The sequence below is a fragment of the Dendrobates tinctorius genome, unplaced genomic scaffold (genome assembly GCF_039654945.1).
Source record: "Dendrobates tinctorius isolate UK_male_01 unplaced genomic scaffold, ASM3965494v1 ptg000003l, whole genome shotgun sequence".
Taxonomy (NCBI): Eukaryota; Metazoa; Chordata; class Amphibia; order Anura; family Dendrobatidae; genus Dendrobates; species Dendrobates tinctorius.
The window spans coordinates 98846756-98867217 of NW_027361671.1; the positions used below are offsets into that span (position 1 = coordinate 98846756).

The window sequence follows — 20462 nt, forward strand, 5'->3', positions numbered from 1 at the left end:
CCCTGAGCAGGCGGGTTTTGTGAGAGGTAGAGAAGGGAGAGACAACTCCCTTAGAGTACTGTACCTGATGCAGCATGCACACAGCCACCACAAACCCCTAGTCTTAATGGGTCCTGATGCAGAGAAGGCGTTCGACAGGGTGGACTGGACATTCATGCGTGAGACTCTTGTGAGGTTCGGTTTCCCTCCAACAGTCATAGAGGCCATTTTTCAAATGTGTAAGTCACCCTCTGCAAAAGTAAGGGTACATGGGGATTTCTCTACACCCTTTGAAATCAAAAATGGCACACGTCAGGGCTGCCCCCTTTCACCGGCCCTGTTTGTTCTAACCATCGAGACGTTAATTCAGAGCATTAGACAACACCCAGCAATAGAGGGCATTAAGATCTCGGACTCCTCACATGTTGTTGCGGCGTTCGCAGACGACCTTCTCTTACTCCTGTCAGACCCTGAGAAGGAAATAACGGAGGTGTTGGAAAGGTTTGAGGCTTTTGGAGAGCTGTCAAACTTTAAGATTAATCTTGAGAAATCTGAGGCGAAGGGGATAAATATACAACACACAACAATTCAAAATTTGAAGGCTAAATTCCCAATAAAATGGAATTCTAGATATATCAAATATTTAGGCATCAACCTACGCCCACATTGGAACTCCCTTTTCTCACTCAACTTTGCACCCCTTCTCAATAATACTTTAGAAGCCATTAAGTCGTGGAAAGCACCCTACATGTCCTGGATGGGACGAAAAAATCTTATCAAGGGGTTCATCCTACCCAAGTATAGCTATACATCTAGGATGCTACCCATTAAAATCCCAGACACGTTCATCCAAAAAGTCTGATCTCTTTTTGGGAAGTATATATGGGGTGGCTTAAAACCTAGAATAAACTATAACACACTTTCCCTACCTAAATATAAGGGGGGCATGGGAATCCCTGACCCACAAAAATACCACGCCGCAGCAACTTTGTCGCTGCTAATCGATTGGATGAGAGATAGTAACCACAAATTATGGACAGGGATTGCGAACGAGTCACTAACAGTACCAATATCTATTATTCCTCACTCAAACACGGTTTTTGCAATGAAAGATCTTTCCCCAAACGCAATAACAAAAAATTTGATCAAGACTTGGGCCAAATTCTCATCCTCACTAATGACACTTCCATCGCCTCTGATAAAAGTAAGGGACGTACCTGGCCTTTATTTAGACCGCCCTTTTATTAAGGACACAGACTCTTTACACAAGATAAACGAAAGTCTAGATGCTTTCATGGAGGACGGTGCGATCCTCCCGCTGCAGGATTTACAAACGAAATTCCCACACTACCATATTGCCTTTATCCATTACAATAGGCTCAAAAACTCGATTAGATCGTATTTAAAATCTGGACTTCCGCACAGAGAATTGACCGCTTTTGAAAAGTTGTTGTGTCAGAGGAATAAACCAAAGGGAGTGTTGGGTAGGCTCTACCAGTTGCTACTAACCCACTCAACCTCTGTTAAACGAGCGTATATATTGAAATGGGAAAGGGACCTTGAGATTAGATTGCAAGAATGGGAGGTTGAAAAGATATATAAAAATTCGCATGGCCCTTCTGGTTGTGTCAGGGTCCAAGAAAATTCTTATAAGGTCCTTACTAGGTGGTACACCACCCCTGACACTAAAAAGATATGGCAGCCTGATGCATCCTCTAACTGTTGGAGATGTTTCAAGGAGAAGGGATCGTACTTGCACATGTGGTGGCAGTGCAACAAAATTCAACCATTCTGGAAAAAGGTGCTTAAAATTACAGCAAGACTTTGTCAACTTCCAAACCCCCCATCCTTGAGATTGATCTTTCTCAATTGGTCAAGTGATATTGCACAGTGTAAACACAAAACACTTCTCGTGTTTTTGTTGGCAGCAGCTAAAATGCTTATACCCTTACATTGGCTATCACAGAACTGCCCTACCGTGGCAGAATGGTTGCACAAAGTAGACCAACTATATCACATAGAAGAAATAATAGCCAGCACGACCTTTAAGCTAGCTAAAATTTGGTTTGACCTGGGCGCCGTGGACACTCTTTAGAGAAACAGATGAATACTTAAAACTACTGAATTCTCAGTAAATTTTATTAATTTGCCCTAAGAACAATTAAACTTAGAGCAACACCGGCTGACTAACCAGACAATTAGGGCAAAATCCCCGCCGACTGGACACTACTCCTGACTGGAATTTCTACCCCTCCTCCATTCCACCCTTAATTACTCCCCACCTTCTAAACTTGACTTCTCTATCTTTTACTTCTATTCTTTCTGCTTAGTTTAAGGTATGTGCTTCGTTGCGACTGATGTGTACAGACTCACCAGTGTTTTACGTCAAGGATCGTGTATTGGACTTACGAGTTAAAGTATCAAAACTTGGACAGAACCTGTCTGGCCCGTGATATAGTAAAATGCAACAAGTAGTAAAATATGAGATGTTAATATACGTTCAGTAAGGACAGACTGGAAACTCATGTAACTAATGATGCTTGATCATACTAGTCACATGCAATGTTATTCCTTTTTGTTAAAATAATAAAAAGATGTTTAAAACAAATCAAAACTGACCAAAGCATCAGCCAGAAAGCATTGGTACTGAGATGTGGTCTGTGGTCCGCACCTGCAGAACCACTCCTTTATTAAGTGTGTCTTGATAATTGCCAACAATTTCCATCTATTGCCTATTCCATTTGCACAACAGCATGTGAAATTGATTGTCAATCAGTGTTGCTTCCTAAGTGAATAGTTTGATTTCACAGAAGTTTGATTTACTTGGAGTTATATTCTGCTGTTTAAGTGTTCCCTTTATTTTTTTGAGCAGTGTATTATTATTTCCATCATCACAAATAGATTTGCACAAGAAATGACAAATACCCCATATTTGTCAAATGTCTTTCTCTCCCTATCTTTGTTGGAAAGCTGTGAACTCTGACATCTTCTCACTATCCTAAAATGTCTATTACATTCCATGCCTTTAATTTTCACAGACAACTATAGTCCCTTCTGATTGGTTACACTATACCGGTGATGTGATAGGTGCAACACATTATAGGGAAGACAGCGTACGGTAGGCGCCTGAAGTCATGTGAGCCTTCTGTGGTTAATGCAATCTTCTGTAATGTGTAAAATGACCAAAGGCATTTTTTTGGTCGATAGAATCGCAATTTGTACAAATTGGCCAGGACTTGTGACTTTCATAAAATTCAGAACAAATTTGATTCACGTTGCATCCATTCCATCATCTCTACTCAGTTTAATAGACCATATCAGACATAGACTGATAGTATATCAACAGTAATATGTGTCACTTAAAGCACTATACAAACAAAGTCCATGGAGCCTCATTTAAGAGTCTCAAACACGGGACTAGCCAGATCTTCCTCCAGGGAGGGACCCATCCAAGGGGTGGCTCCTTTCGGAAACCACCATTACCACCATATTAAGTGGCCTTTTAAGTCAATATCCAGCTCTTTACGAGTTTACAGATATGACAAGGGAAATACCAAGGCCAGGTGTCCATCCACAGACAGCTGTTTCGGGGTGTTTCCCCTCATCAGTGTGGAGTAGGATTCTGGCTAGGTGGGAGCAATGCCTAGTAGACCAACATCACGAAACAATCACTGACCTCAGGGAGACCAGTCAAAGAAAACACTGCGGCAGCCGGCAAAGGTGCTCAATCAGTGAAATCGATTTCACTGATTGAGCGCCTTTGCCGGCTGCCGCAGTGTTTTCTTTGACTGGTCTCCCTGAGGTCAGTGATTGTTTCGTGACTTAAAGCACTAATCACTGCACGCATAGCAATAAATATTTTACAAATCCCACAATAGTAGCATCAAGCCTGCACTACAGGAATCATCCAACAGATGGCGGTATTGAAAAATACTATGTAATAAGTAGTTGTATTCAAGAGGTTGACAAAGGGGAAAAAATAGATATACTCCATCTGTGTACAGTTATGGCATTTTACACAGTGTATCACCTCAGCAAGGACGGCTCCAGGTTTTCGTGGGCCCCGGGCGAAATAGGCTCAGTGGACTTCACTTCTTACATTGCATGAGTGATATTCTATTGTAAATTCTACAATAGCTCAGAAATCAGACAGTATAGTCCTCCATACAGTATTATGGGTACCACATAGTGCTCCATACAAAATAATGAGCCCAACATATTGCTCCATACAATATTATGGGCACCACATAGTACTCAATAAAGTTTAATGAGCGCTATATATTGCTCCATACAGTATTATAGGCACCAAACAGTACTCCATACAAAATAAGCCCCATGTATTGCTCCATACAGAATAATGGACCCCATATAATGCTCCCTACAGTTCAATAGGCCACATTTAATGCTCTATACAGTATGATTAGCCACATATAATGCTCCATACAGTATAATGAGATACATATAATACTCCAAACAGTATTATGGGCACCATAAATTGATCCATACAGAATAATGGGCACAATATAATGCTCCATACAGAATAATGGGCCCCATATATTGCTCCATACAGTATATAATAGGCCCCATATATTGCTCCATAAAGAATAATGAGCCCCATATATTGTTCCATACATAATGGGTCCTATATAATGTTCCATATAGTATATGATGGGTTCCATGTAATGCTCTAGTATATATGGCCCCATATATAATATATAATGCTCCCTACAGTATAGGATAGGCCCCATAGAGTATGAGCCCCATATATTTCTCCATACAGTACAATGAGTCCCAATATAATGCTCCATACAGAATATGAAGGGCCCCATATATTGCTCCATACAGAATGGGCACCATATAATGCTCCATACAGAATAGTCCCCATATAATGCTCCATATATAATAAACTCCATGTAATGCTCCATATATAATGGGCTCCATATTTAATGGGTCCCATATGATGCTCCATATATAATGGGCACATATGATGCTCCATATATAATGAGACCCATATGATGCTCCATATATAATGGGACCCATATGGCGCTCCATATATAATGGGACCCATATGGCGCTCCATATATAATGACTCCATATGATGCTCCATCTATAATGGGCCCCATATGATGCGCCTCAAATAATACTTCATATATAATGGCCCCCATATATGATTCTCCAGCGTATGATGGGCTCATATAATGTTCCATATATAATGGACCCTATATATGATGCTCCAGTGTATGATGGGCCCTATATATGATTCTCCAGTGTATGATGGGCCCGATATATGATACTCAAGTGTATAATGGGTCCCATATATGATGCTCCAGTGTAAATGGCCCCATATACCGTATAATGTTCCATATATGATGGGCCCCATACATGATGCTCCAAACATAAAAAAAAATGAAATTCTCAATAGAGTTGAGCGAAACAGGTCGGCCAGATTCATAAGTCACCGACTTATGGCAAAGTCGGGTTTCGCCGACCGAAAGGAGCAGGAAGAGGCAAGTATCGCAAGTCCCGGGGGGCCCTAAGCAAGCGGGGGGCCACCTGCGGGTGTCAGCATTGTCACCAGGCCCCCATAGCGCCCAGTGTTCCCGACGGCGAGTGGGTCTCCCCAACTGCTCAGTGCCCCGGCACTTGCTCGGGTGCCGACACTGATCCTGAACTGAGCGGTGGAGTCAGAGCAGGAGCTTGTTTTTGAGTAGAGTCGAATTTAGTAGAAATATACCGACTCCCAATTTTAGTTGTAAATAAATATAATTAGCTGTTAATCCTTGCAGACACAGGGCATTTACACTTTTACCCTTTTGCTTTTTCATTTTCATCTAAGGACACGTTCACATTGAGCATTTTGTCAGTATTTTTCCTCAGTATTTGTAACACAAAATCAAGCATGGAACTATCAGAAAAAAAAAGTATAATAGAAACACGTCACCACTTCTGTATTTATCACCCACTCCTGGTTTTGGCTTAGCCCACCATATAGTGCTTACTTATATACACTTATACATAGATTTTCCTTTTTGTGCTAGTTAGATGGTGCTGGCTAACATCCACCATCTCCTCACTGTCTGCGCTGTTACATTCAAGTAACCTGCTCATATATGGAAGGAAACCAAGCACCAAGAGGAAACCCCCAAAAACTCCGGGCAGATGTAGCCCTTGGTGGGACCCCAGTACTGTGCTGGCCATTCTCTGACTTATCACTCAGCACTGTCTGGCATGGTTATAATTGGAGATTTGGTGGCGCCATGACTTGGGTTGTATGACACAGTAATACCTGAAATATTAGATGCCGGTACTGGCACTTTCTTTGCCCCTATAATATATACGTCTTGGAACACTATTATTTGGGCACCACATGCAGTGTTACTATGGTGGCGTTATATGGTCCCGGACTCTGCGGGACTGTCCCACATTAGTGGGCTACGCCAGGAGCAGTATTCTGTGAGGGGGGCTGCCGCAGTGACTGTGCCTCTTTCTTGGCTTGGTATTACGGGGGTCAGGCTTATCTCCCTTTTCCCTACAGAATGTTAGAGGTTTTGCTTCTCTCCTGTGCGGGCTGCTACCAGAGAGTAATAGCTGTCTGGGGATGCCAGGACGCATAGGTCAACATACCTATACTGTATATACACACACATCCATACACACATACATCCATACATACACACACATCCATACATACATACATACATACACACACATCCATACATACACACACACATACAAACACACACATCCATACACACATCCATCCATACATACATACACACACATCCATACCTACAGACACATATACATGCACACACACACACACATACATACACACACAGTGACAGCACCTGTCTGCAGCATCTCCGCTTCTGGCTGCTTCGGCTTCCTCTCTCTCGCACAGCGGCCGCTGAATAATGACGTCATTCAGCGGCACTGCTCTCAGAGACAGGAAGCGCTGGCGCCGGGCAGGAAGGATCCTTCAGCTCCGCTCCTGCTTCCTGCCTGCTGCACATGAGGGCAATCTGGCCAGGGGCCCCCCGGAGCCTCGGGCCCGGAGAAACCGGCCAGATTGCCCTCATCATTAGCCGCCCTGCAGGAGCCCCCTAGAGCCTCTGGGCCCCGGTGCACTGCACCGGTTGAACCGGCAGTATGTCCGCCCATGCAGGGATTGTCTGCCACACACTGTAATGCCGCGGTCATGCTGGTTATGGCATTACAGTGATTGGCTGGCTGCACAGCTTCATCAGATCTATATCAGACCTGGCGCCGCCATGCTCGGCACAGTCTGCTCCGGAATCAGGCAGTGTAGGGAGAGTTGCTGCTGACCTAGGGAGAGATTAGCTTGGTTCTTAGTGTGGGTATACCATATATAATACACATATCCATCTCAACTTACAGTGCTTCTGAGGACTAATAAAGCTGCATAGATATCAGTGCTAGACAGGCAGTCATTGTATGTGGCAGACTGCAGTACATATAACAAGAGGGTCCATTCTAGTTCTGTCTGTTGATGCTGCTATTACAGATATTTGTAGCCATAGCCCCAGGTATCAGGGGCCAGATATATTTTTTACAGGCCAGCTATTTCAAACTGTGGTTTGTCCCTTACACGGATCAGAGATAAAAAGTATGCTCAAAATTCTGCCATTTTTGCCCTCCATTTAATTTTTGTTGCAGTGTGTTAGCAAAATTATTGACACCAGTTTGCTGGTAAAAATAGTTACCTATAGGCCAACTATTTCAAACTGTGGTTTGTTTGTCACAAGGATCACATATAAGTGTTCTCCATATTCAGCCATTTGTAGCGAACGTGGAAAATATTCTCCTCCATTTAAAATTGGCAAGACGCGTGGCAAGGGATGGGGGAGTGGACATGAAGGTGATGGTGCATGCAGAGGCCGAGGCTGTGGGCAAGCTGAAAGTATGCCACAATACCCACATCTTCTCACCCGACCTTCCTGTCCCATTTACTAGGGGATCGCAGCACACCATTATTAAACTCTGAGCAGTGTCAAAAGGTTGTTGGTTGGATAGCGGATAATGCTTCCAGTCACTTTGCCACCACCACCACCACCCTGTCTTCCACACGGTCAAGTCTCAGTAGCTGTGAGTCTGGACCGCATATTCCTCACCTTGCTCCTCCTTCCTCCCACCATACCGAGTGCCCAGAGACAACTGATCCCACATTTGGACACTCCGAAGAGCTGTTCACTTTTACATTTAAAGATTTGGGCCTCTCGTCCGGTCCACTTGAAGCGAGGCAAGAAGTGATCGCATGTAGCAATGCCCAAATATTTGAGCAGCCACGGTCACATGACGGTGACGGTGGGAAAGTGTCACAAGAGGTGGATGATGATGAGACACAATTGCCGGAAAGTCAGGAGGAGGACCAGGGTGCGGAAGTGGAAGACGAGCTGGTGGTTGATATAGTATCTGACCCAAGCTGGCAGGAACACATGCAGAGCAAGGACAGCAGTACACAGGGGGAGAGAGGCGTAGCACCCCAACAGGCAGGAAGAAGCAGTGTTTTGGACACAGATAGAAGGCGGGCAACTGTTCCCCGTAACAACAACAAGACGGAAGTTGCCAGTCCAACTGTTAGGCCTTCCAGGGTCTGGTTGCTTTTTAAAGACCAAAAAGGCCATTTGCACCACCTGCCAAGACAGCATCAGCAGGGGTAGCAAAACCAGCCTGACCACCACCAGCATGATCAGGCACATGGCAGCAAAGCACCCGACTTTGTGGGCCGAACCCCAGGGTCCAGGAACAATGTCTGTGGGTGACACCACTGCTTCTTCCGCTGTTGTGCATGCAAGCCAATCCCCTGTCAATGGTGCATGCGAAGATGCCTCCTGCCCTGCACCTGTCGCTGCACACACTCAACTAGCACCATCTGCAAACACGTCCACGTCCTTGTCCCAGCGCAGTGTTCAGTTGTCCATACCCCAGTCTTTGGAATGCAAGCGCAAATACGGAGCCAACTCCCCACAGGCCACACTACTAAATTCACACATTTCGGGACTGCTCGAGCTCGAAATGTTGCATTTTAGGCTCATGGCAACGGAAGCTATCCACAATCTGATGGCGGCAGCCATCCCACAGTACTTGGTCCCCAGCCGCCACTATTTCTCCTGGTGTGCTGTCCCTGCATTACACAAGCACATGTCCCACAACATTAGTCATGCCCTCAACAATGCAGTTACTGGGAAAGTCCACCTAACCACGAACGAACACATGGACATGTGCTTGTGGGCAGGGATGGTACATCTCGCTGACGGCACACTGGGTTAACATAGTGGAAGCCAGAACCCAGTAGGACCTTGGGATGGAACAAGTCCTCCCGATGCCGAGGATTGCAGGCCCTAGGTTAATCAGGGTTGCCCCCACAGTCTACAGCTTCTGCACCTCCTCCTCCTCCTCTTCAGTCTCCATCTCCGAAAAGACCAAATCAGTCACAAGCTGGAAGCACTGCAGCACTGTCTCAGCCAAACAGCAACAGGCTGTGCTGAAGCTAATATGCTTAGGTGATAAATCGCGCAATGCTGACGAGTTGTGGAAAGCTCTGAAAGAGCAGGCAGATCTGTGACTGACACCGCTGAACCTACAGCCAGGCATGTTCATGTGTGACAATGGCCGGAACCTAGTGGCGGCTCTGAGGCGAGGCGAGCTCACACACGTACCATGCATGACCCATGTGCTTAACCTCGTGGTTCAATGGTTTAAAAACCTACCTGGAGCTGCTTGTCAAAGTACGCCGCTTGTGTGCCCATTTCAGAAAGTCAGCTACAGCTTCCGCCAGCCTTGCCGTACTTCAGCAGCGTTTGCAGCTTCCGGCTCACTGACTGGTGTGTTGTCTCTACACGTTGTAACTCTACACTGCAAATGTTGGAAAGGATTTGTGACCAGAAGAGGGCAGTTGTCAACTACCAGCATCAACAAGGCGTATGTATTCAGTTCAAACTCCACCCATAAGATATCAGGAGTGGACATGGATGTCAGACATATGTACCATCCTCCAAAACCTTGGGGACTCCACCAAGATGGTGAACGGCAATGACGCCATAATTAGCGTCACCATCCCGCTTCTGTAACAACCCTTCCGGCATCACTGCATGGCCTCCCATCCCCCACCAGCCATACTCACTACTTCGGGCCATGCTGAGTTCTGACTGTTGACGGCTCCATGCTGTATGCCTCTTGCCTGCTCTCTGCATACTTCCTGGCTGTGTGCATAGGGGGGCAGTGCCAGCACTCTCTGGTTCTTATAAAATCAGTGTGCAGCTGCCTATGGTGTCCCCAGCCAATTACCAAGAGGCCTCTGGTATTTAAAGCAGCTCCACCCAGTGGAAGCTGTCTGAGCAACTATTACCCTCAGTCAGTGTTTTGCTGCTGAGGTGCCAGGTCCTTTCCTATTTCAGCCTTCTCTGGGGGCTGCATACCCAGATCTGTTTCTGTGCGTTTTGTATCTATGCTCCCGCCTACCTGAGGGCTGCATACTCAAGCCTGTGTCCGTGTCCTGTATTTGTCTCCGTGTCTGTCCTTGTGTGTACTGTGTTCTATTCCTGCATCTTATCCTTGTCATGATCCCAGTGCAGGTTTTTGAGCTGCATGTCAGGGGTTAATGTCTGGAGCTCAGTGCAGGTTTTGACCTGCACACCTGGGGTTAATGATTGTGGCCTATTTCTGGTTTTGGGAGAGCTTCTTAAACCCCTGGGAAGCTCCAATCCCTGCCAGTTATACTTTTGCCTTTGGCCGAGTGTGCTGACCTCTGTGTGCCTGTTCGTTGTTATAGCTTGTTTATATGGTTCTGACCTGGTTCTGTTTACCGTTGTGAGTTTGCCTGTTGATTCTGTACTGCGCTATCCTCTCTGTGTATGACTCATTGCCTGTGATCTGACTACTCTCTGCTCACCCCTCTTGTACCTTGCAGCTATCTCTGTGTTTGACTCATTGGCTATGTCCTGACTATCCTCCCTGTCTATGCCCCTTGGTAACTTTGTCTCGCAGTTACCCTGCTAGGAGTTCTCTTGCAGCTCCTAGCTCTCTGGAGTTTAGGCCACACGCCCCTAGCAGTCACATGCTTCAGGTCCTGCGGCTCTGAAGTACGCATCTACTCGGCTGCTGCCCGCTCCACAGGTATCTTTGAGCACAGTTCACTTTACTCAGGACACGCGCACAGGCTCATTGAGCAAGTTCAGTGCGGTGTTCCTGACAATCCTGTTCCTGTACCTGACCTTGTCTGTACTCAGTCCTAACCTCTGTTTGTTGGTCTCCTTGTCTGTGGCTCCTTACCATGCTGTGTTTATCCTGGTACTCTCCATCTGCCCTGCTCTAGTTCCTTGTTCCTGCGGTTCTGCCTTTTGCTCCGCACTCCTGTGGCTCTTTCTTTTGCTCCGCACTCCTGTGGCTCTTTCTTTTGCTCCGCACTCCTGCGGCTCTGCCTTTTGCTCTGCACTCCTGCGGCTCTGCCTTTTGCTCTGCTCCTGAAGAATCTCTTGCTGCAGTACCTCTCCGCATAGCTTGCGGTTCCGCTTTGCTCAGCTCCTGCTGCTGCAGAACCTCTTGCTGCAGTACCTCTCTGCATACCTTGTGGTTCCACTCCTCTCCTGCTGCAGAACCTCTTGCTGCAGCTCCTCTCCGCATACCTTGCGTTTCTGCTTTGCTCCGCTCCTGCTGCAGAACCACTTGCTTCAGCTCCTCTCCGCATACCTGCGGTTCCGCTCCGCTCCCCTTCTGTGGCTCCTGCTGCTGCAGAACCTCTTGCTGCAGCTCCTCTCAGCATGCCTTGCGGTTCTGCTTTGCTCCGCTCCTACTGCTGCAGAATCACTTGCTGCAGCTCCTCTCCGCATACCTGAGGTTCCGCTCCCCTTCTGTGGCTCCTGCTGCTGCAGAACCTCTTGCTGCAAACTGCAGCTTCTCTCTGCAGCCTTGCAGTTCTACCCTGCTCTGCTCCTTGCAGATTCTTCTCTGCTCCACAACCCTGCGGTTCTGCTTTGCTTCCACTCCGTATCTTGCGGATCCTTGTCCTACCCGTCTGTACTGGTTCCTAGTCAGTACCGGCTTCTCCAGTGTGAGCAGGTCCCAACCTGTTTCCTCATACTCGTCTATATTCCCGTCCTTCCCAAACCAGTTCCTGCACCTCCAGTGTGAACAGCTTCCCACCTGTCCCCCCATAACACTCGTACCCGTCCATGCCTGCCTGCCAGTGTCTCAGCTGTGCCCACTTGTCAGCGTTTCAGCCATGCCCACCTGTCCTGCCAGATTGCCAGCCATGCCTGCCTGTCCTGCCACAGTGCCAGCCATGACCGCCTGACCTGCCAGAGTGCCAGCCGTGCCCACCTGTCCTACCAATGTGTCAGCCGTGCTCACCTGTCCTGCCAGAATTCCAGCTGTGCCCGTCAGAGTACCAGTCATGCCTGTCAGTACCTGCCTGCACCTGCTATTAGTGTCCAGTCCCCCAGTGGGATCAGCAGCAACAGCCAGACAAAACCCTGGAGTGGTACCTGGCAGCTACCTGCCGCACAAGCCAGACCTCACCATCAGAGGCTCCAGTGAACACCAAGGTAGCTGCTTAGTCACGCCCCTTCCAGGGTAATCTGGTTTGTGGCACAGAGGGGACACACCCCGACGCTCGCGCCAACCAGTCGGCGCGAGCGTTACAGCTTCTCTGTATTCTGAAATGCTCTCTGCTCACAATCAAAGAGGATGCATTGCAGGCGGTGCACGATGAGATGGCGCTGCAAGGGACCATACAGGGTGATTACACACAGCCCAGCCTCATCTCATCCCAACGTGGATTGGGTGAAAATGAGGAAGAGGAGGAAGAACAGGAGCTAGTTTCATGTGCTATGGACAGTACTACCTGCACAACTGTCATACCGTTTGTTCAGCATGGATGGCCTGAGGACAGAGAGAAGGAGGAGGAGAGCATGGTCAGTCGTCCTCTTGGTGAAGACACAGAAGTCATGCCTGTTAGTAGTCTGGCTCGCCTGGCTGAGTTTATGTTACGTTGCCTTTCCCGTGACCATCACGATCTCAAAATTTTGGGTGACAGTCATTACTGTTTGGTGACACTTCTAGACCCACGCTACAAGGAGAACTTTCTATGTCTTATTCCCGAGGCGGAGAGGTCTACTAAAATGGGGAAGTACCAGAAGGCTCTTGTTGTGGAATTATTACCAAAATTCGCATCTGAAAACGCTGGCGGCAGAGGTCACAGTTTGTTGGACAACCAAGGAGTAGAGGCAAGAGAGACAACTCCAATCCAGCTGAGGCAGGGGAAGACTGGCAAAGTTCTGGGAGAGATTTCTCAGACCCTCCCATGACACAGGTCCTGAGGCGCGGGGTACTCTCACAAGGAGTGCAAAGTTTGGGAAGATGCTGAGGGAGTACCTTGCTGACCGAACCAACGCCCTCCGTGATTTCTCTGTGCCTTATAATTATTGGGTATCCAAGCTGGACACGTGGCATGAACTGGCTCTCTACGCCTTGGAAGTCCTGGCCTGCCCTGACGCTAGCATTTTGGCAGAGCGGGTTTTTAGTGCTGCTGGTGGAATTATAACTGATAAGCGCATCCGTCTGTCAACTGAAAATGCTGACAGGCTGACTCTTATAAAAATGAACAAGGGTTAGACTGGGCCAGACTTCTCAACACCACCGAATGATAGCAGTGTAACAAACTGAAATACAGTGTCTTATTTTGGGACGTCTATTCCCATGCACCTCTTCACATCCACACATGGGTATACGCTACCTGATTTTGGCTATTTGCTGTTGTCCTCCTCCTTCTCCTCATCCTCCACCACCATATCACCAGGATGACCGTGGTCCGTGATGCAAATCCCACATAATTTTTTTAAAGGGGGTTTATGATGCCTGTAAAAAAAAAATGGTTATACTGTATGTTCATGTATACCCACAGGGGTAAATGTTTGTCAGCCCATACATGTAGTGCATGGGCATTAGAAGTATGAGATCCGTTCCTTTCTAATGGGAACATTTTTTTATGAGTCTCTCCTACACGTCTCTTCCAAGGGGCATTGGAGTGCCTCCAAATTTTTGGCAGCCCTTGCATTCACTACATAGGCAAACAGTATGGGAGACCCATTGCCTAATAATGGGAACATATATTCATGAGGCCCTCCTCTACGTCTCTTCAAAGGGGCATTGAAGTGCCTCCAAATTTTTGGCAGGCCTTGCATTCTTCACTGCATAGGCAAACAGTATGGGAGACCCACTGCCTAATAATGAAAACATTTTTTCATGAGGCCCTCTTGTACGTCTTTTCAAAGGGGTATTGGGGTGCATCCAAATTTTGGGCAGCCCTACCACTCACTGCATACGCAATAACAGTATAAGAGATCCACTGTTTAATAATGGGAGCAACAAAGTATAGCCGGCTGATGGCGCTCTAAGAATAGTGAGGGCCGACTGCCGGCCCTTTAAGAATAGTAAAGGCCGCCTGATGGCCTTGTAAAAATAGGATTTGTGACTTTCAGAGTCTCTCCTTCATAAATGAAACAGGATATGTCTGATCATGTGTCACACACCACATGGCCAGATAAGTAAAATGTTAAAATTACATTTCCCAGTGAACGCATTTGTCTAGGTTGAAAGCAATGCTAAAGGTCAAAAACGCTTCAAAACGCTTATACAAGTCATTACCGTGGAAAGGATGTTCCTTAACATATTTCCCAGGAAAATCCATTTTGGTTTTGTTTTTGTATGTTTTATTGTGAGTCTGTAAAAGTGGCGTTAGACTCTGACAACATTGTTCACAGCTGTGAACTGGGAGTCAAAAATGCTTCCAAGGGTCTTCCCTATGCTGTTCCCGTGTCATTTGAGAACTGTTCCCATTGATTTCTGCAATTTCTAGTCCCTCTGCAGACCGCTGGTGGGGTCGCCGGAAAAATGCTCGAGTTTCCCATAGACTTACATTGGGCTCGTTGCTGAGATCGAGCACCCAAGCATTTCAATTTGCTCGACCCGAGCAACGAGCACCCGAACATTTTTGTTCTCGGTCATCCCTAGTCTTCACCACTCCCACCACGTTTTATCTCTCTACACGGGGTGGAAAAAGTAACCTCCATTGTCGGGTACTCTCGAAGCTCGCCATGTATACAAACCATGCCCACTTTGTTTCCAGTGGGTTCCAAGCCCGAGATCAACGACCTATGTACCAGTGTCACTAGGCTGCCTGAGTCCAGGAGGGCCTCAGCCTGGTGTCCGTTTACGTGCACCTGGCACAGATGCGGTTCACCCGCTGGAAAGAACGGATCTGTGGTGAAAACGGTCTGGGTGTACATTAACACACGCCAAGTGTTAGGTGTCGGGTTTCTCCCTCTGCATAGGAGGAATCCCAAGCCTTGCCTTCTGCGGTCTCCCATTCAGTCCCGGCCGCAGAGGAGCCTGCTCAGCAAAGACGTCGTTCCCGGCACCTTGCTCAAGATAGTGCTGTCAGGTTGGTTGCTGCTGCCATCCCTGGTTCAGCTATAGCAGCCTGCACTAGCCAGCAGTGAGAAGCTACTGGGACTAAGTCCCTTTTTCGCTCCACTGAGCATGCCCTTGGCTCAACCTCCCATTGGAGTTCAGGGGTCACATGCTCAGGTCCCGTGCCTGTTCCGATTGGACCATGGGGAAGGTCCCGGAAGGTCGCCGCTATAAAAGACTTGCATGGCTGCTCAGCCATGCTCTAATATAGACTCAGATGGCTAGTGGTGTGTGTGATGAAGGATGCTTGTGAACCGCTGACTAACTCATTAAGACTCCCTCCCTCTGGTTGTGTGTTTATAGGGTTAGGGTGTAGAGTCAGCGCCGAGTAGTGGCACTGCCTAGCGCCGCAGTGCTCCCAGCTCCTCTCACGTGGTCAGTGTGTGTCATTCTGTACATAGCACCACTGTACCGCTTATACAGCAGCGTCCGTCAGTGCGGCACAGTGCGCAAATAGTGCACTTTCCAGCTCTAGCTTAAGCTGGTTAGTGGCGTCCGCCAGGGCGGCACTGCATGCTGTTGGAGCGATTATTCCTAGTCACTTTGTCCAGGCATTGCAGTTGCGGTGCTGAACGCTAGTGGGGCTAGAGGGACTCTAACCCTGTGTTCTTGGGGCAGAGTCCTGTGTCTCTACACTAGCGCTCCCCTGCCAAGTCCTGTGACGTTAAAAGGCTCTGGCATTTGTTCCAGCGGCTCTGTGAGGTAACAGAGTTCGCTCCTGTACACACCGGGTCAGTGGTTAACCCGCCGGTGTTCAGTTAGTACTCCACCATTACCGAGCAACTGGTTACGATGGACCCCGGGTTGCCATAGCACTTTCTTATATTTCATATTTATTGCGATCTGCAACCCTAACACCAAGTAATCCCGCAGTCCATGGGTTCAGCTGTCAGTGCAGTTGGCGGCCACATGTGCTGACCCTTGGCACCACCCACACATAATAGCTGTGGCGCGACTAGACTGGGATCAGTTTAGGGGAAACTGGTCTTTTGTCACTCTCTCTTCGGGGTACCCCCTCAGTACAGACTCGGTCCTGATTGGCCCCAGCAGAGGGTCATAGACTTTTCCCAGGCTCCTGGGCTGGTGGGGCCCTACATGACAGCCGAAGGAGAGCAGTGTCCCGTATAAAGTCCTGAGTGGCCGTATATCTCTCAATCAGCCCAGCCACCTGGTTCAAAGTGCCCGGGTCCCCTTGCCCAAACCAACGCTGTACGGTTGCTGGTAGATCCCTCACCAGCATGTAGACCACCACCCGCTCTACGATCTGGAAAGGGGTTAAGGTCTCAGTATGAAGCCATTTTTTTACCAGCTGCAACAAGCCATATGCCTGAGACCTGGTTGGTTGAGTCTCCTCAAAGGACCATTGGAACACCCGTTTTGAATTTACATATGTATTAATCCCCAGTCGGGTAAGGAGCTCAACTTTCAATTTCCCATAGTCCAGGGCATTGTCCTAACTGAGCTCAGAGTAGGCTTTCTGGGCATCTCCTGTCAGGAAGGGGGTCACTACTTCAGCCTACTGTGAAAACAGCAAGCTCTCCCACTCTGCAGTGCGTTCGAACATGGTGAGGAAAGCCTCCATACCGTCCTCAGGACCCATCTTCCTCAGCGCTGACCGGACTTTGTACTGGGCCTCCGAACAGATTGGGGTTGATGGTGGGGCCGCCTCTTGCAAAGCCGCAGTCTGCTGCATCAACACATTATTTGTCTGCTGCTCTTGCTCATTATACTCCTGCTGCAGTTGCTGAGTGGGGACCAACTGCCTCAAAAGCTCCTCCATCGTGTCGGCAGGCTTGGGCTCCAGTGTTGTAGGCCTAATAACTGACATGCAGCGGGCTTTGGGCACACCTCAGTTCACACTGCCTGCATTATGCAACCATATGTAGTGCAGCGGGGTTGGTGCAGTGCGACAGACAGGCAGTATCAAAGTAAAGTGTCTTTAATGTCCAACGTAACTCACAAATGGAAAACAAATGGTATACTCTGGATCGCAGCTGGGGTGTCAAGACAGTCCGTATCCGAGACCGGTTGCCATGGGTGACTGCACCACCGAGTCACGCTGAGGGGTGCCAGGCGTTTTGGCTTCACTTGGCTCCGTGTTACTTCACACAAGCTGGATCTTGCAGAGCCACCTGTTCTGCAGTTTGCAAAGCCAGACTGACACACCCAACCCTTAACTTCAGGGTTTTTAGATGGAATCTGTGGCCATGGGCCACTTGTAAGACGCTGCTGGAGAGAGCAAACCGCCCACTACCATCCTGTAGTTCGCTCCAAAAATAAAAGCCCTTAACAGGTTTTCCTACACATTGCCTTGGCCAAATAACTTTACCAGGTCCACGCTTACTTTTATTCTGCATTGTAACCACAACTATGCCTGTGACTGCAATGCACTCCAGCGGCCTCAAAACGCTTCTATGCACATCCTAGTGGATACATATCGACCCTTGCCTGTTATGAATGGGTCACCGAGGAGGAAAAAACAAAACAAGCTAAGTCACAGAAAACCCGAGAGGTTGGTAACTATGCAGATTCCTGATCCTAACCACACAACTAGCAGCAACCGTGGAGCGTTCCTACGATGAACCTAGACGCTTCGTCACAGCCGGAGGACTAAATAAGCCTAAAGCAAGAAAAGGGGAAAACTAACTGCCCCAGAGCAGACCCCAAAGGAAAGACAGCCCCCACACATGTATTGACGGTGAAACAAGATGAAAACACAAACACAGGAAGGAAAATAGGCTGAGCAAACGATGGGGCCCAAACTAACTAGAAAGGATAGGAAAGGAAAGACACTGTCTGCAATCTGCCAAAAACCGTACAAAAATAATGTCCAACACTTCTGATAACAAAATTAACCCTGAAGTCACTAGACTTCTCCCACTATATCAGCACTCTGAAATATTCTGAGACAGAGCAAAAAGAGGCCAATCTAATAAGGGACAAAAAGCAAATTGGCAAATACAGATAAATAAGAGTGGAAATTCAGCACAGCCCCAGACGAGGCTGGCTGACCACACAAAAAACTGAATAGACCAACAAAATCAAGTGTGAACATTAGCAGAGAAACTTAGCTTGAGTTGACTGGAACAGAGCTGAGAACCAAGACCTGACAAGCCAGAAGGAATCACCAGCACCAGAATAGGGCGTCAGCTGTCTTAAATCCAGTCTGAGATTCCTGAGGTCCAATCGTCATCCTCCTTATCAGGTGGCAGATCTCCACTGATTAAATCAGCCTCACTACCTCCTGTTACCACCAGAGGGAGCCTGGAAGGAGAACTCACAACTGGGAGACCAGAAAATGAACTCACAACACTTGCCTATAATACCCATCATTGCCTCACAATATATATATTTTTTTTAGGTATGAATAGTTTTATTCCCCAAAATGATAATAGTATTCCAGAAATAAAACCTATAAAAAAATATTTACAAGCTTTCAGAGCACAGAGGCTCCTCCGTCAAACAGGTTTACATTTTTTTTTTAAGTAGAAAGAAAAACCTTACATAAATTTGTTATCCCCACACTGTACTTATCTGCAGAATACAATGAATAATAGTAATGGTAGAGTTTCAGATTTGTTTTCACCAATTAGTTTTTTTTTTTATAGTATACTGTAAAATGTACATGATTATATATTATAAAGTTATTATGTATTGATATATACTGATTATATATACATCTCTGGCAAAAAATTATGAGATCACTGCAAAATGTTCAGTTTGTCTGATTTTCCTCTTTATAGGTATATTTTTGAGCAAAATGTACCGTATATACTCGAGTATAAGTCGACCCGAGTATAAGCCGACCCCCACAATTTTGCCAGAAAAAACTGGGAAAACGTATTGACTCGAGTATAAGCCTAGGGTGGGAAATGCTCCATAGATTGTTCCCCCATATGCTGACCCCATAAGAAGCTCCATAGATTATTCCCCCATATGCTGACCCCATAAGAAGCTCCATAGATTGTTCCTCCATATGCTGACCCCAGAAGAAGCTCCATAGATTGTTCCCCCATATGCTGACCCCATAAGAAGCTCCATAGGTTATTCCCCCATATGCTGCCCCCAGAAGAAGCTCCATAGATTATTCCCCCATATGCTGCCCCCATAACAAGCTCCATAGATTGTTCCCCCATATGCTGATCCCATAAGAAGCTCCATAGATTATTCCTCCATATGCTGCACCCAGAAGATGCTCAATAGATTATGCCCCCATATGCTGCCCACATGATGCTTAATAGATTATGCCTCCATGTGCTGCCGCTGCATGTAAAAATAAAAAAAAATGACATACTCCCCTCTCCGTCGCTGGGTGTCAGGTGTCGGTGTCACTGCTGGCACCTGAGATACTCACCTGTCCTGCGTCCATGGCTGCTCACCGCTATCTGCCACGTCATCGGTCAGTGACGTTGAGACTGCAGGGGGCGTGGCACGTACTAACCACATCACCGCGCCCTCTGCTGTCTGAAGTCACTGACCGATGACAGACAGCAGCAAGCAGCCATGGACGCAGGACAGGTGAGTATCGCTATACTTACCCGTCCTGACGCTGTCTCTTGAGCCCCCAGCTTCTCCGCGCTCTCTCTTCCTGCCTTCAGCGGTCATGTGGTACCGCTCATGAAAACTCATGAATATGCGCATATTCATGAGTTTTAATGAGCGGTACCACGTGACCACTGAAGGCAGGAAGAGAGAGCACGGAGAAGCTGGGGGCTCAAGAGACAGCATCAGGACGGGTAAGTGTGACCTGACACCCCCGCCCCCCCTCCGGTGGATATGACTCGAATATAAGCCGAGAGGGGGACTTTCAGCCCAAAACAATGGGCTGAAAATCTCGGCTTATATTCGAGTATATACGGTAAATTGCTCTTTTATTCTATAACCTACTGATGACATGTCTTCGAATTTCCAAGCACTAAATTTTGCATTTACTTTCAGAAAATGAGAAATGGTCAAAAGAACAAAAAAATGCAGTGCTTGCAGACCGCAAATAA

The 20462-nt window shown here is 47.3% G+C and overlaps 1 long non-coding RNA gene across 2 annotated transcripts in view; it reads right to left on the bottom strand.

Moving 5' to 3' along the window:
- Positions 1–20462, bottom strand: part of LOC141075879 (uncharacterized) — a 63275-nt gene that overhangs the window by 38925 nt on the left and 3888 nt on the right. Inside the window, exon 1 of one of the 2 annotated variants that reach the window (XR_012227376.1) lies at positions 13733–13855. The exons of the other annotated variant lie outside the window; for it this stretch is intronic. This is a non-coding gene — a long non-coding RNA (uncharacterized lncRNA). Of the gene's footprint in view, positions 1–13732; positions 13856–20462 lie in introns of those variants that run through there. 2 annotated transcript variants of the gene reach the window in all.